The sequence below is a fragment of the Coenobita brevimanus genome, chromosome 39, assembly GCF_032717465.1.
Source record: "Coenobita brevimanus isolate Jiangsu-jjx chromosome 39, ASM3271746v2, whole genome shotgun sequence".
NCBI lineage: Eukaryota > Metazoa > Arthropoda > Malacostraca > Decapoda > Coenobitidae > Coenobita > Coenobita brevimanus.
The window spans coordinates 22,532,376-22,549,225 of NC_136992.1; positions in this window are offsets into that span (position 1 = coordinate 22,532,376).

A 16,850-nucleotide genomic window follows, 5' to 3' on the forward strand; every position below is an offset into this window, starting at 1 on the left:
CTTATAATACTCACTTAGAAATCACACTCTATCATACAAATACTTCACTATTCACTTCACTGGCCTTTAATCAGGACTGAACATAATGCAAGCCACCTTTGGGCTTCTTATACTTTACCTGCAACTATAGTGGCTCCGATATCAATGTCAACCTTGGTAATCACCAAGCACGCTATTTCGCACATCTGACATTCCAGGATTCAGCATTACTTCAGGCACTCCTTATTTAATGTCCAGAATGTGACCTCAGGGATAAGGGACTGAATAGGGAGGCTGCCAAAGATCGAGCAGCATAGAAAGCATGTTGGAGCTTTTACAACGAAACAAAAGGAAATAAAAAGAATGTGAATGTACAAAATGAGTGTTAAATGACACAACTTCACCTAATGCACAAGCTTTTGACTCATGACAAGAGATGTAACATAAAGGCACTCACTTCAGGCTAATAGTGTGATGATGCTCATGTCTTTAACTTGTAACTAAAGGGCTGAAATCACAAAATACATATTTATGATTTTCAAAGCATGCATTTGAAGTGATTCTTGAGCAATTATGGGGAACTAAGTGTTAAGTCATTAGCAATTTAATAATGATAAAGATTAAACAAGGAGTGCCTGCAATTTCTAACCCACTAAGATTGCAGGTCTATGAATCATCACAAAAACATACTGTTCTCTCAGATTAAGCAAAAAGACAAGTTGCTGCCCTGACTTATTCTGTATAATTATTGATAAATATAATTAAAATTATCTTAAGTGAGTAAAATTCCATCATCTGTCACATCACTGTGGATGCCATCAGGTCCAACAAACTGTAGACAAAGGCAGTCCACTACATTCAGTAGCAAATAATACTTAACTCATCACAACACAAGAACAGAAAAGGCCAACAAATGTGCTTGGCAAACACAGAGGTTTCTAAGTACAGCATAATAAAACACAATCCTTGATAAGTCACAAAACAGACAGTTACTGTTCCCTCAACACAAGATGAAAGGTTTAGTACAGTACAGTATAGTACAATGTGACTGATATCCTCTTCCTCCTGACTGCTGATGCACTAATTCTAGCACTGTCCCTAACATTAACAACTACGATATCACCAGTAAGATCAAATAATTCAACGATAACCTTCATCCTTCACTAAAAATAATATAATAATAATAATAATAATAATAATAACATAAAAAAAATAACCTATTCCAAAGTTCATTAATGTACCAGTATATAAGAGTTATGTACAATAAACTAAAATCTATCATACCAATGATTCATAAGATCATGACCTCTTTTGGTTAAAAGTGCCATGCCTTTCAGAGGTTGATCATTTAATCCCTTCAGTATGATGACTTATCTTTACAAGAGCCATTCTTGGTATGATTTTATGCAGCTCAGGAATAACCTCTTGCAATGAAGAAGTAAACCAGGTACTTCAGAAAACCCCTTTGATCCAGGAGGTTTTCTCCTAATCTGAATAAAAATATCTGGAGGCAACAAGAAGATGATACAAACATCATCACTGTAGTGAAGGAATGAAGCACTACCTCCCTAATCACACACCAATAACAACAGGATACTTTCACTAATATCAACACTTAATGATACAGTAGTACAATATCAATGCCCATCATTAAATATCACTCATATAGCAAGGTTTTTACTTCCAGGAAATATATAACTGGAAACCAAATCACAATGACCCAAGTGCCTAACTCCGGTCAATGTCACATAAGTACAACAAGCTATTACTAATATACAGTAGCTAAATAAGATTCCGGCAGGGTAGGTCCAATGACTACTGAAATTGCTGCATACATTCAGCCAGTGATATCCAGGGAGGGAAACAATGGTCTTATAAATCTAAATCATGATCTGAATGCTTGTATTAAGCTACTTGTATTTGTCATTGACCCCTTCAATACAATGATGTATATCTACAGTTTACTTTTGCTACCTCCAGACAACTTCCTTCAACCAAGGAAAGATCTTTTATAATGAAAAGGTTAATAAAAGTTGTACTATCTAACCAATCTAGTTTGAAAAGCCTCTCCTAAGCTGAAACAAATCAGCAGAGGGTGGCAGGAATAATATTCAAAAATACATCATCAAAAGGAAGGGGTTAAGAACATATTTACTATGAGAACAGCAAAAAATATCACAAAAAATCACCCTCAAGTGAGCAAAACAACACACAACTGGAAATTACAGAAAGTAAGAGACAAGAAATATGTAAGAAAGTACAAAACACTCTTCCAGGGACAACAACTGACTCTAAGGCCCGAATGGAAGTATAAGGCTTGAGCCGGACTTGGGATTTGAGTCTGTCTCAAGTTGGACTTCAGACATGCCCATCAAAAACCATAATGCAGAAACAAGGCTTGAGCGTCACACAGACTGAGCCAATGCTCTGAAGTCCTAGCCGTCTCTGAGTTGGTCTGAGTCAGACTTGGGCATTGAGGATCTGTTATTTAACGATTTTGTAGGGCATATTTACTTTTAATATGATGAATAATTTATCATCATACCCCAGTACAACAACAGATGGCAGCTGTGAGACTGTTGGCAATAAATACTGTATTTGAAACTTATACTATATGTTTGGCCATCAGGATGATATGTAGGCTGCATTTTGTACACTTGTATAAATTTTAACGTAACAGTTTTCCATTGCTTCATGGTATTACACACTAGTGTTACTGGCAATGCCTTGTGGTAATCATATCTGCATAACGATGGCATCAGTATTGATGCATAGTACGAAGTAGGCTACTAGGGTATGAAAAAATTTTCTTGTACACATTCCTATATAAGTACAGTTAATATTTTGGCTGTTATAAAGCTTACATAATATCTCGTGCAGTTTGTATTGTGAAGATAGTAAAGTACCATATATGGTTAACAATTATCTGTGCTACATAAGCACCTATAAACTGTTATATTGTCTGTGCACATTTGTACTGTATAGTACACTGATGAATAATTTATATAGCCTATTCAGTTTATTATAATGTAGGTTCTGTTTTGCAGTTCTTAGTCCATTACAGGCTTATTGTACTTATGTAAACTGTTCATGTCTATTAGAATTTGTAAAATACATAGGGAGTCATAGAATAAACTGTCACGCAAATTTTTACTCTCTCTATCACTACTGTTCTAACATTTTGATAATGTAGGGTACATTATGCAATTCTTTACTTACTTTCATTATTGGAAAGATTATAATGTAGGCTATTCGTACAATGACTGTCCATTAATACTGCAATGATAATAATGCAGTAGCCTGTTATGCAATTCATGCAAGTACAATACACTGCAAGTTTTACAGCCTACTGACCTTCAATAACCTTACGGAAAAATTAAGCTACAAACGTTTCTCTTGAGCTAGATTCTCTAGTTAAAACCCTACCAGGTCTCTGGGCTGGGTAGATTATGTCTGAGTCTGCCACTCACGCTGACCCACATCTTCGCAGCCTGATATTTTACTTTGATCGCTCCATGTCAATACACTTTTCATGATAGAATGTTTGTTTTGGTGTCATTTTAAAGCTGAATAGTTGTTCTTTATCGTAATATGTTTAAAAAAGGAGAACAAAGAAAATAAAATGTCAAAATGACGAGTTGAAGTTAGGCAAAAAGCAAAAATTTTATACCTTGCCATAGAAAAATATTTGGCAAAAAATAACGAATAAAGATATGTAAATTTGGTTTAAACCGTGCAAAAATACAATAAATTACCTTTACAATGATATATAGATTATGGTAATTTTTGCATTTCATTGTGCAGTAAAGCAAAAACAAAGAGATGCACAATTTTATTTTAGTATCGGCCGCATATTTGCTTCGCGATGTTTTTCTTTGGTCGGTCAGTGTAAATACATTTTTTATGATAGGATGCTGGTTGTGGTGTTATTTTGAAGCTGAATAGTTGTACTTTATCGTAGCATGTTCATAAAAGGAAAGCAAAGAAAATAAAAGTCAAAGTGACAAGTTGAAGTCAGGCTAAAAACAAAAATTATATACCTTGCTGTAGAAAAATATTCACCAAGAATAAAGTTATAAAGAAACAAATCCATGAGTCAGACCAGCTGTGCAGTATCGCCACGCATAGAGCAACCATTCCGTGACACCATGCTCGAGCCTCTTTGTTGTGATGCGTAAACGCAATTTATGGTGAATATTTTACAAAAGTTTTTAAAAATGAAGATTAAAAGCGTCATCGAAATCTCTAAGGTTGGATTTGAAATGACGATCGAAAGAGTGATCGGAATCTCAAAGGGTTAACATACAGGCATACCCAGCTATACAATCAACTGCCATATGATACCCCACCATAGCAATGAAAGAAAATTAACACCCTTCCCCATCTATCGATGGCCAGTCCGCAGTTATCTTATGTCATTTATTTTTCCAATGGTTTCTTTTTTAACCAATTTTTATTATATTTTAGACTTAAATTTTGTGTTTAGGTTGATTTATGAACTGTTTTTAGACTTAGATTAATGTGTTTTAGTCACAGATGGGGTGAACACTGTCATTTTACTAAGTTTGATTTTTTTCCAGACTTATTTTTGATGATTTTCAGATATTTTTGGTTTTACATGAGTTTAAGGCTTATTTTAGCCTGCTTTAAAGCTATTAGGGAGTTTAGGTGAACTTGAAACTTATTTTTGGAATCATTTGGGTAGGTTTTGGACTTGGCTAGGGGGGGGAGATCCCAAGGTTCTCCAAAGCATCCCTATACTTTCTATGTTATAACATCCCCGATTAACAATACCCAGGCTCAACAATAGGTTTTCCCAATCACATTCCATCATTATAACGAGGTCGGCCTGTACATTTATTTATTTTCATATAAAACTTGTGACTTACTGGACATAAATAAAGTAAGCATTATCACATAGGCGTTAGTAATGATCGCATACTTGAAGAGTGAGATGTGATCTAATCAAGCCTCTGTAATGAAAATATCCATATAGATGATGACAACTGACTGTAGATATCAGCTATTTAGTGTTGTAAAAAACATTTTTGTTTCTTTTGTCTTATCTGCTGAATTTAATATTAAAAAGTCAGTGCTGAGACATATGACAGACTCAAACTACCTGAGCCCAGTGCGAGTATGCCATGGGCTTGGGAACATCTCAAGCCCAACTTTCAAGTCCAGCTCAAGACTCATTCTGGTATTGGGCCTAAGTATCAACTACAAGTTGACAAACTTACATAGATGTATTATAAAGAGTAACAGAAGATGGGCTATTAGAGCTCTGATCCAATCTGGTAAATATAAAATTAGATAAGAATAATTAGGTAGGGAAGGAGCACATACCAGTGTCTATCATCTACAGTCTTGGACTGTTTTACATTTATACTTTTTTTTTTAGCTACTGTATACACAACTAAATATGCACTGCCAACTCAAGGCATTACAGTACAGCAAGTCCACATTATCTCACCTTTTTATTATTATTATTATTATTATTATTATAAGACTATCTGGTCCACAAGAATTAAACAATGATTGCCTGTTATCCCCATTAATCTAGTGTTGTCTTTTATTTGTCTCTTCTCTCTACCTTAAGATGATTTTACTTAAGCTATGAGAGATATCGTCCAATCAGTCACTACTGATGAGAGAGGCTGTCCTCGAATGAGCAGCGTGGAGAACTGCCATTATTTGACCAAGGCCAACTCATGCAAAAATGCTGACATCTTTATAAGAGAAGGGGAACGAAACAAAACAAAAATATGCCCACACACTCGTTTATCCAATAGACCCTTGCTATAATGGACCCTGGTATTGTGGATATCAGATTTAACAGACACTACAAAGGTCACTGAATTTCTGTTGACTGTAAAGAACTATGTCTGTTATATGGGGCGCAATGGGCCACAATATATGTATTTACTACCCCTTTTGCTCCAGCCTGGCCTGAAATTGCCCTCTCCTCATCGTGAATACCGAGTTGTAATAACAGATTACAGTAATACTGTACTAGTCATACAGATGTGCTATGAAATGAATGTGACATAAGCTGCAAAAGGGCATATTTAAGGGCCAGGGTAGTGTAAAATAAGTATATTTTTCGTTTTAGCAACAGAATATGCTATTGTAATAGCTGTTTTCAAACATGTGCTTGAAATCCAACCTCTGAGGGTGATCATCAGCTATATAGGACTATTGGCTTTATCAGATCTGGCTTTCCCCAGTTAGTCCATTATAGTGAGGGTCAGCCACACAAAATCTGATCTATACCTATATACTGTGATAAGCCTTTAAGGTTATATTTTTCCTAACACCAGAGGAGTTTCATCAACTTTGGAAAGAACCACCAAAATGAGAGATTTAAACACCTTCATTTCAAGATGGCCTTCCTAAACTGAAGTTGTCCTGTGGTAGCTAAAATAACAGAGGAACTATCATCACATAGTAGAGTAATGGAGGTTGTTTGTATCAGCTTTGTTAAGATGTATCCCTCTTAAGCGGGGTGAAACTGTGTGAAAGTATCAAGAATATATCATACTGAAGGAGTTAGCCCTTTTTTAAGAAGACAGCATTTTTGTCTTGCTATCACCAGACAAATTTACCCATATTAGGAAGAATGTCCCGGACTGAATGGATAAGAAATTATGACAGACAATCTCTTTTTACCCCTCTGAGGTGTAGGGGGTCCATGGCTTGGCTAATATAAAGTAGTCCAGTGCATTTACAAGTAAACAACCAACCTGTTTCCCACAGTGGCAGTGCAGTATAAGAGTATATGATCAAAAAGCTTCCAGTTACCTTTTGAGGGACAAACCTGTGGAAGGACATTACTCCGGGGTATTTTAACCCCTTGACCATCAAGCACATTAGTAAAATACAACCTCCATTAACCCCTTCAATCCAACTACAATATGTATTTTATTCTAGCTGCTACTAGACAATTTTATTCAGTTTTTCCAAAGATCTCTTGTAGTGACAGTTTTTGCAAAGATCTCTTGTAGTGAAAGGCTCTGTGAAAGCAACATCTGACCCCTCCAGTCTCTCCAAAGGTGAATACAACTATCTGGAGACAGCATGAATAAAATGGAAAATATATCACTGGGCCGAAGGTGTTTACCTCATCAATGGCATGAAAATTCTTCTGTTACTCTTGCCACTACAAGGTAGGTTTATTCAGCTTAGGATAGGCATAGACTGAACAAATTTGATGACATATCTTACAGTTTATTCTTGCTATCACCATAAAATCTGCTTTGCCTCTGCCAGAATGACTGGTGGTCAAGAGATTCAAAAAGAACTTCATGAACCCAAATTGCAACAAGTCTGGACGCAACAAGAATAAAAAAAAAAACTCCATCAGAATGAAGGCATTATGTACTGTTACTGTAAGCAAATATGGAACCAGTATATAAGAGTGGCAGCAGGGAAGACCCATCAAACTAAAGATCAGTCTCTCTTATAAGTATTCCTTGTAAATTGTGTGAAAAACTCATAAGGATGAGATGGGTTGCTCATTTAGAGAAAAATAAGACAATAAACTCAAGGCAATTTGGTTTCAGAGAAGGTACTTTATGTATCACAAACTTGCTGTGTTTTTATGACAGTTATTAATCTGTTACAAGAAAGAAATGGGTGGGTGGACTGTATTTATTTGAATTTCAGGAAACCATTTGCCTGAGTACCACAGGGGTGGGTGATTTGGACATTAAAAAGTAATAGTGGCATAGATGATGTTTTATTGAAATGGATTAGGAGTTGCCTCACTGGCAAACAGATGAGACCTATGATTAGAGACAAGTTTTCAATATGGAAGGAAGTGATAACTGGAGTGCCCCTGGGTGCAGTTTCACCCCTATTATGTTCCTGATGTATGTAAATGATATGCCCAATAAAGTTCAGTTATATATGAATATGTTTAATGGTGATGCAAAAATCAGGTAAAAAATTGTAGATGAAAATAGCTGTGGAGAGCTGCTGGAAGATTTAGATCAACTACATAATAATGAAATCAGTTATGAAAGACTGATTTTAACAATAGTAAATGTAATGTAACTGAGATGGGCACAAGTAAGAGAAGGCCAGATTGCAATTACAAAATGGAAAATGATGATATTAACAAAGCTACTCAGGAGAAAGATTTGGGTGCAATGGTGCAGCAGGGATTATTACCAGAAAAGCATAGAATAAAAAAACTAGGGAGGCACATAGTCTACTGACGAACATACGAACAGAATTTAATTATATGAGTGAGGAAATGCCAGGTAAACCGATAATGGCAATGCAATGGTAAGGCCAAGATTGGAATATGCTGTCATGATATGGTCTCCTCACTTAAAAAAACACATAAATAAATTAAAGATGCCATGGGTGGCTACAAAAGTGATACCAAGCTAAATGGATTTGCAGTATGAAGAGAATATTGGAAATGTTGAAATTTACTATATTACAGGAAAGAAGAGAGAAAAACGTGATATAATAATGATGTATAAGTGTATTTACATTGAGTGACAAGCCAAATGGTTTCCTGTAAGCCAGGAAACCATTTACAGCGCTGGGTGGTAACCATATAACCAAACCATACGTGCTCCCTACGTGTCAAAAAGTGGGTTGGTGGAGGGTTAGTGTCCCTCCCCGTTAAATAAATAACTCATAGTCAAATGGCCACCCCTTATGGGATTATGGTGTCTTGCAATAGATTGATAGATAGATAAGTGTATGCCGGGTATAGAGAACACTGACTGAGAAGAGTATATCATAAGGGATGACGGAAGAACAAGAGAACACAGTTTTAAATTAATGATACCATACTGCTCAGGTGACATAAAAAAATATAGCTTTCTGAACAGAAGTATAACCAAATGGAATAACTTGGATGAAAATGTGGTTTGTGCAAAGATTAACCATGCCTTCAAAACAAAGTTTGATATTTATATAATTGGATGCAGGACAAGATGAACTTAGCTCAATTCCTGTAGAAAACAAATAGGCATGCACACACACACACACACACACGGAGAGAGAGGACGTCCCAGGCATCGCTCCTGACCTTGAGTAGTTTCAGGAATTTTGTCTGTCCTGTCTCCTAGGGTCTTTCTCTAAATTTAAAATAATGAAAGTTGGTAGACTACCAAAAATGTAAAGATTTGTTGGTAATAGTATACATGAATGTTTGTGGCTTATTGGTAACAGCTGTTTAGGTACTTGATCGGTACGTTAAAGATGGCTGAAAATGTAAACAATGAGGGAATGGAATTTCAAGGATTTGATGCTAATACTAATGTCATGGACCTAGTGAAAACATTAATTATGAGGATTAGTGAACTCGAAAAAAAAGTAGAGAATCTAGTGATAAAGGATGTGTCAGGAAATACGGAAACCACCATACAGAGTCTAATCCAGTCCAACGAATCAGCCAATGAAGAGATTAAGAATTTGAAGCGGGAAAATGTTGAACTGAGGAGGAAACTTGAAGAGAGTACTAATAAAACGGAGAAGGTGAGTAATGTACTAGAAGAACACAAGGCAAAGTGGGCACACGTAGAGGAAGAACAGAAAGAAGTGGTCAGCTTAAGAGAGATCATCCAGGAAGAAAGGGAAATGAACAAGAAAGAAATGGAAGAAAATGTAGTGAAAATACTGAAGAAAAAAGAGAAAATAGTGAGAGAAACTGTAGAAAGGAACAGATGTGTGGTAGTATTTGGAAACAGGGAAGAGGAAGAAAAGGTTAGGTTCGCAAGACTCGAGAGAGACACGAACATGGTGAGAGGAATATTAGGCAAGATTGACCTCGAAGGAAACAAGTGGGTAAAAGAAATTGAGGAAGTAAGGAGGATAGGGCCTTATAAGAAAGGGGAAACAAGACCAATGAGAGTCAGGTTTACATCAGAAAGTGTAATAAATGAGATACTTAAAGTGACCTGGAAATTAAGCAAAGAGGCGGGGATGGAAAATATTATAATAAGAAAAGATCTGAATGAAGAAGAAAGAGAAGCTTTAAAATCATTAAAGGAAGAAGTAAAGGAAAAAAATGAAAAGAGGACAGAGGAAGAACGTAATACTTTTTTTTGGAGAGTATTGGATATGAAAGTAAGGAAATGGTATTTAAGGAAATAGAAGTGAAGGAAATTAGGGGGGATGGTTGTGAAAGATCAGAAGTTGAGGAAGTGGTACGGACAGAGAGTAGGAGAGAAGAGGGTATTAATAATGTCAAAAATAATTTGAAGGTGATATATACTAATGTTGATGGTTTCATATCGACAAGGATCGAAATTAATGATTTCTTGAGAGAACATCAACCTGATGTCATGTGCTTTGTAGAGACCAAATTAAGAGAAGATATTGATGTTCATTTGGGAGATGGTAAATACAAACTGTGGAGAAAAGACAGAAAAGAAAAAAAGGGAGGAGGAGTGATGATAGCAGTGAAGAACAACATAAATGTAGATACTGTGGAAATGGGAGAAGGCAGGGCTGAAGTGATATATATGAAATTAGAAACTGGAGAGAATGTTAAGAGAGATATGGCGGTAGTGTATGTTCCCCCAAAGACGAGAGCATGGAAGGATGACGAATACCATGAGATGTTGTCAGATATGGCTAGCTACTTGCAAAAAATAATTGAGAAAAGCAATAATATAATTTTGGTGGGTGACTTTAATTGTAAAGAGGTGAACTGGGAGGAATGGTACTCGGGAGGCGGCGAGGATTCGTGGGGTACTATGTTATTAAATATAATAATGAATAATGTGATGACGCAGTGGGTCAAAGAAGAGACACGGTTTCGAGGTGAGGACACACCAGCAAGGTTAGATTTACTGTTCACCAAAGAACCTGATGTAATAGAATCATTGGAATATCTCTGTCCTCTGGGAAAAAGTGATCACGTGGTCATTGAGTTCCAGATGTTAATAGGAAACGTCGAGCCAAGAGACGAGCTTCATAGACAGGGAAGATACAACTTTGGCAAAGCAAATTTTACAGGATTGAGAAACTTTTTTGAAAATGCGGATTGGAGAAAATTCAGAGAAACAAGAGAGATACAGAGGAAGTGGGATATCTTTCTAGACCTCTATAATTTGGGAGTGGAAAAATTTGTACCAAGAGTAAGAGGGAAAGAAAACAGGAAAAAGGAGTGGTTTAATAGAAGGTGTAAGATAGCCAAAAAAGAGAGAGATAAGGCGTGGAACAATTGGAGAAAGAGAGGTAACGACAGAACAAAGGAAGAATATAAAAGAACAAGAAACGAATACACAAGAATACGTAGGGAAGAAGAAAGGAATTTTGAAAAAGGTATAATTGACAAATGCAAGGATGAACCCAAACTGTTTTATAGATTTGTTAATGGCAAACTGAAACAAAAGGAAGGAATCACCAAGCTGAAAGTAGATGGAGAGGTCTTTAATGATGCGGCAATGCAAGCAGAAATAATGAACAAACGTTTCCAGTCAGTTTTCACTAAAGAAAAGGAGCTTGTGGAAGGGGAGGGAGTGATTAGAAATGTTCCGGTGATGAAAGATATAAAAGTGGAGGTGCAGGAAGTGTATAAATTACTGGAAACTCAAGATGTAAGGAAAGCCCCAGGACCTGATGGAATTTCTAATTGGGTACTGAAGGAATGCAGAGAACAACTGGTGGATAAAATTCACAGCTTAATTGTATGCTCACTGGAAGAGGGGAAAGTGCCAAAAGAATGGAAGAGGGCAAATGTGGTACCAATTTACAAGGGAGGAAATAGGGAAGAACCCCTGAATTATAGACCAGTGTCTCTAACCAGCATGGTCGCAAAATTGTGTGAGAGAATCCTGAAAGACAGATGGATAAAATATCTGGAAGAGATGAATATTTTGGCTGAATGTCAGTTTGGATTCAGAAGTGGAAGGTCATGTGTTTCAAACTTGTTGAGCTTTTACTCAAGAGCGATTGATGTGGTACAGGAGAGAGATGGTTGGGTGGATTGTGTGTACTTAGACTTAGAGAAGGCCTTTGACAAGGTACCTCATAAGAGACTAATGTGGAAACTAGAATATATAGGAGGACTAAAGGGGAAACTTCTGGAATGGATGAGAGACTTTTTGAGAGACAGACAAATGAGGACAGTAATAAAGGAAAAGATGTCTGGATGGAGGGAAGTAACAAGTGGAGTCCCTCAAGGCTCAGTGTTGGCGCCAGTAATGTTCCTGATTTATGTAAATGATATGGTAGATGGAGTGAACAGTTATGCGAGTCTGTTTGCTGATGATGTAAAGATCTTGAGGAAGATAGAGGTTGAGGAGGATTGTAAAATACTGCAGGAGGATTTGGATAGGATACACATTTGGAGCCGGACGTGGGAAATGAAATTTAATGTAAAGAAATGTAAAATATTGGAAATGGGTAAAAGTACCAAGAGACCATCACTGAATTATTTTTGGGTAATGAATTAATCACAAAAAGGAGAGAAGAGAAAGATTTGGGAGTGCTGGTCCAAGATAGTTTGTCACCAGAAAAGCACATTAACAAGATAGTTGGAGAGACTTATAAGCTCTTGACTAACATAAGAGTAGCATTTCATTATATGGATGAGGAAATGATGAAAAAATTGATAGTGGCCATGATCCGCCCCAGGTTAGAATATGCAGCGGTAGTGTGGTCCCCACACAAAAAGAAAGATATAAACAAGATTGAGAGAATACAAAGAACAGCAACCAAGATGGTCCCCAGTCTGACAGACCTGTCATACAGAGAGAGGCTGGAAAAACTGGATTTGCCTTCGTTAGAGGAAAGGAGAAAGAGGGGAGACATGATTGTGGTGTTCAGGACCATGGTGGGAGTAGATAAAATTGACAAAGAAGATCTGTTTGTATGGGATAAGAGAGCAACAAGAGGACATGGAATGAAATTGAAAAAGTCAAGCTGCTTGAAGGATATCAAGAAATATAGCTTTCCTTACAGAAGTATAGACTTATGGAATAGCCTGGACAAAGAGATCGTCCAGTCTAAAAACATAAACGAGTTTAAAGTTAAATTCGACTTATTGAGAAACAGCGACGGAAACCCACGAGCATAGTACATTCCGTGTATATCACAATTAGGTATATTCTTAAATATTTGGAACGACTTAGACAAAGAGGTGGTGCATGAGAAAAACATTCATGTGTGTAAAGGTAGACTTGATAAATGTGGATATGGAGACAGGACAACACGAGCATTGCTCAATTCCTGTATACTACAAATAGGTAAATACAAATAGGTAAATACACACACACATCACAACTAGGTAAATACACACACACGCATGCATGCATGCACGCACACATACACATTAGAAATGAATACCTGTATATAAAAATACGTACAGGAAGAAAGAAACTTCGAAAAAGTATAGTTGACAATTATAAGAAAGAATCCAAATTGTTTTACATGCTTGTTAATGGCAAACTGAAACAAATGGAAGAAATCAGTAAGTTGAAAGTAGAAGGAAATGTCTATAAAAATCCAGTTATGCAAGCTGAAATAATAAAGAAATGCTTCCAATCAGTCTTCCTTAGAGAAGGACATTTTGTGGAGGAGGAGGGAGTGACTAGAAATACATCGTTGAAAGATGTAAAAGTTGATGTGCAAGAAGTATACAAATTACTGGAAACTCAAGATATGAGGAAGGCCCCAGGACCAGCTGGGATCTCTAACTGAATACTAAATGAATGCAGAAAAGAAATGTCAGATATGATTCATGGTTTAATTGTGAGTTCTCTGGAAAAAGGGAAAGTGTCTCGGGAATGGAAGAGGGCCAATGTGGTACCAACTTATAAGGGAGGGAACAAGGAAGTACCCCTGAATTACAGACCAATGTCCCTGACCAGTATGATCGCAAAATTGTGTGAGAAAATCCTGAAAGACAGATGGATAAAATATCTGGAGGAGATGGGCATTTTGGCAGAAAGTCAGTTTGGATTCAAAAGTGGAAGGTCATGTGTTTCCAACTTGTTGAGCTTCTACTCAAGGGCAATAAATGTGCTACTGGAAAGAGAGAGTTGGGTGGATTGTGTGTATTTAAATTTGGAGAAAGCCTTTGACAAGGTACCCCACAAGCGACTTGTGTGGAAATTGGAACACATAAGAAGACTGAAGGGGAACCTCTTAGAGTGGATGAGAGACTTCTAGAGAGATAAACAAATGAGGACAATAATAAAAGACAGGACATCTGGATGGACGGAAGAAACAAGTGGAGTCCCACAGGGCTCGGTGTTAGAGCCTGTAATGTTCCTGATTTACGTAAATGATATGATAGATGGAATGAACAGTTATGCAAGTCTGTTTGTTGATGATGTGAAGATCATGAGGAGAGTAGAAGTTGAAGAAGACTGTAAAATGTTGCAGGAGGACCTGGATAGGATTCATGATTGGAGCCAGGTGTGGGAAATGAAATTCAACGCAAAAAAATGTAAAATATTGGAAATGGGTAAAAGTACCAAGAGACCATCGCTGAATTATTTGATGGGTAATGAACCAATCACAGAAGTGAGAGAAGAAAAGGACTTGGGAGTGCTGGTCCAGGATAATTTGTCACCTAAAAAACACATTAATAAAGATAGTTAGAGAGATACATAATCTCCTGAATAACATAAGAGTAGCATTTCATTACATGGATGAGGAGATTAGGAAAAATTGATAGTGGCCATGATCTGCCCCAGGTTGGAAAATGCAGCAGTAGTGTGGTCCCCACATAAAAAGAAAGATATTAACAAGATCGAGAAAATACAGTGAACAACAACCAAGATAGTCTCTAGCCTAGAAGACCTGTCATAAACGGAAGTCTGGAAAAACTACACCTGCCTTCCTTAGAAGAAAGGAGAGAGAGGGGAAAGGCTGGAAAAACTAGACCTGCCTTCCTTAGAAGAAAGGAGAGAGAGGGGCAACATGATTGCAATGTTCAGGGCCAGGGTGGGAGAAGAAAAAACTGACAGAGAAGATCTGTTTGTACGGGATGGGAGAGTAACACGAGGACATGGAATGAAACTAAAAAAGCCAAGTTGCTTGAAGATTTCAAGAATACAGTTTTCCATATGGATACACAGACCTGTGGAATAGCCTGGACAAAGAGATCATCCAGTCTAAAAACTTGAACGACTTCAAAGCAAAATTTGACTTCTCGAGACAGGACTCCACGAACGTAGCTCATTTCCTGTATATCACAACTAGGCAAATACACACACACACAACCAGCAAAGAATAAAAAGAAGGAAGGTAATACACTCAAACTATGGCAAGTATGTAAATGAGATGCTTAAGTCGATGTACTCAAATGTAGATGAAATGGTATCTAAATTACTTGAGATGAAAGATACAGAAAAGAAAAAACAGGAGGAGTGATGATAGCAGTGAAGAAAAACATCAATGTGCATAATGTGGAACTGGGAGAGGGTAGGGCTGAAGTGATAGGGTAAATATGAAATTAGAAACTGGAAATAATGGCAAGAGAGACATCGCAGTGGTATACATTCCCCCTTAGACAAGGGCATGGAATGACGATGAATACCAGGTGATGTTATCAGACATGGTAAGATATATACGGAAAGTGACTGAGAAAAGCAACAACATAATTCTCATGGGTGATTTTATTTGTAAAGAGGTGAACTGGGAGGAAAGGGACTCAGGGGGCAGTGACGTTTCGCGAAGCACTATATTGTTAAATATAGCAATGAATAATGTAAGGGTGGTAGGTGGTGGCGACCATCATCCACTCACTTGATGTAGCGCTGCCTACTTCTTCCTTAGCCTTTATCATTCTTTTTCTATGCCTGCCCTCCTCTCTTCCTATTTCTCCCATCTTTCCTGTCACCTACTTATTGCTTTTCTTTACAGGTGGCTTTACATTGAGTGACAAGCCAAATGGTTTCCTGTAAGGCCAAGAAACCATTTACAATGCTGGGTGGTAACCATATAACCAAACCATACATGCTCCCTACGTGTCAACAAGTGGGTTGGTGGAGGGTTAGTGCCCCTCCCCGTAAAACAAGTAACTCAAAGTCAAATGGCCACCCCCTCCGGGATTATGGCGTCTGCCAATAGATAGATCGATAGAAAGAATAATGTAATGACCCAGTGGGTCAAAGAAGAGACAAGAATCAGAGGTGATGACACACAAGCAACACTAGATTTACTGGTAACCAAAGAACCTGACATAACTGAATCTTAGAAATATCTGTGTCCTGGAGGAAAAAGTGATCATGTGTCACTGAGTCCCAGATGATAAAATGTAACGTGGTGCCAAGAGATGACCTTTATAGGCATGGAAGATACAACTTTGGGAAAGCAAACTTTACAGGATTAAGGAAATTTTTCAAAAATGTGGATTGGAGAGAATTCAGAGAAACAAGAGATGCAGAGGAAGTGGGATATCTTTCTTGACCTTTATAATTCGGGAGTGAAAAAATATGTTCGAAGAGTAAGTGGGAGAGAAAACAGGAAAAAGGATTGGCTTAACAGAAGGTGTATGATAGCAAAAAAAGTGAGGGACATGGCATGGAACAACTCATGAAAGAGAGGTAATAATAGAACAAAGGAAGAATACAGAAGAATTAGTAATGAATATACAGGAATACATAGAAAGGAAGAAAGGAACTTTGAAAAAGGTATAATTGACAGATGTAAGTAAGAACCCAACTTGTTTTATAGATGTGTTAATGGCAAATCAAAACAAAAGGAAGGAATCACCAAACTGAAAGTAGAAGACAGGTCAATAAAGATGCATCAATGCAAGCTGAAATAATGAACAAACATTTCCAATTGGTTTTCACTAAACAAAGGGATTTTGTGGAGGGGGAGGGAGTGACTAGAAATGTAATGATGAAAGATATTAAAGTGGAAGTGCAGGGAATGTATAAATTACT